The sequence below is a fragment of the Galeopterus variegatus genome, unplaced genomic scaffold (genome assembly GCF_000696425.1).
Source record: "Galeopterus variegatus unplaced genomic scaffold, G_variegatus-3.0.2 Scaffold851, whole genome shotgun sequence".
NCBI lineage: Eukaryota > Metazoa > Chordata > Mammalia > Dermoptera > Cynocephalidae > Galeopterus > Galeopterus variegatus.
The window spans coordinates 42,607-44,184 of record NW_007726962.1 but is presented as its reverse complement, the minus strand read 5'-3'; positions in this window follow the sequence as shown (position 1 = coordinate 44,184).

Here is a 1,578-nt window from a genome sequence, read left to right as displayed (position 1 = left end):
ACAAAAATAGGATCCTACTATAAGCTTATAGTATTTGCTTTACCTTTCACATAACTGTGTCTTAGAGATTTTTCTGTGTTAATAGAAAAATTTTCTATGTTGAACTCTATCATTTTTAGCAACTGTATAATATAAATGGACTTCTGTTTATTTTTCCTTTTTCTTTCTCCTAATGAACAAAACATTTTAAAAAGATAATGACACCTGTAAGTTAAATAAGTTGTCTAAGGTTATATAGCGAGTAAGTGGGAGAGTTACAATTTAAACCAGTGTTGGCTGACTCCAAACACATGGTATTTAGTGCTAGGCACTACCTTTATTTCCACAAGTTAATTCCTTTTACCCTAGTTTTGTAATGGAGAAAGTAGTTATGAGGTAACAGTAAAATCTGAGTTGGAAGGGACTGTTGAGACAGGTTATTTATTCCAATCTTTGACTCTACAAACAAATTATTGGATAGTTCCTATTATGGATTGAATTGAGTCCCACCAAAAGTTTAATGTGTTGGAGGCTTCATCCCCACTGTGACAGTGTTAAGAGGGTGGGAAATCCTACTGTGGTAGTTGAAAGGTGGGGTCTTGGAGAGGTGACTGGATTGTGAGGACTGCATCCTTGTGAATAGATTTATCCATTCATGAAATAATGGGAGTGGTTCTGGTGGCTTTAAAAAGAGAGTGAATGAGGAAATTACTCCCTCTCTCTGCTCTGTCATTTTCTGCCATGTGAGAACCCTGCCAGATGTGTTTCCTGGACTTTGGACTTCCCAGCCTCAGAAACTGTAAGGAATATTGTTTCTATTTAAATTATATTAAATTAAAATTTTAATATAAATTCTGTTATAAGCAAAAGAAACAGACTAATACAGCTTCTCATAAGGAAAAATTTACTAAAACTTTATTTTGATTATATAAAACTACACTAATTTATTTGCACTGCAGCAGTAGAAATTTTGGGTTGTCTGAAAAATTAATTTTCTTGCATACTTTATATTACCATTTTTATATGATGCTCATAACTCTCTGAAGCATTTAGAATATTATAGGTAAGCTGATATTATGCCCATTTCACAAATGGGGGCACTGAAGCCCAGGGAAATTGAGACTTAAATTCATATGGTCAGTTGCTAAAGGCTACCTCAATGGCAGGCAAAAGAATTTAGACTTTCTCTTGAAGGCAGTGTGGAGTTGTTGAAGGATTTTGAGCAGGTGTGGGGTCTTGGGGGTTAGGTGGATGTGGGTCAGTAAGTGGTGACATGATAACTATAAAGCTTCAGGAATAGAAGTGGGCAAGAGCCAAGTTAGCAAGCCGGTCAGCCAGCCAGGTCAGCCACTTAAGCGTATATAGATAAAGTGCATGAATAATCGTGACATAAATGGGGCTGAAAAAGAGAGGATGGCTGCAAAAAACATCAGGAAGATGGATTTTTATAAAGTTCATGGAAATATTTTATTATCTTTTAATTCCATTTTTCCATGAACTTTTTGAAGTGGCCTCATATTACTAGAGATTGGTGACTCTGTGGATATGGGGGCTAGAGAGAAAAAAGAGGTAAAGATGATTCCAAAGATATTGGCCAGA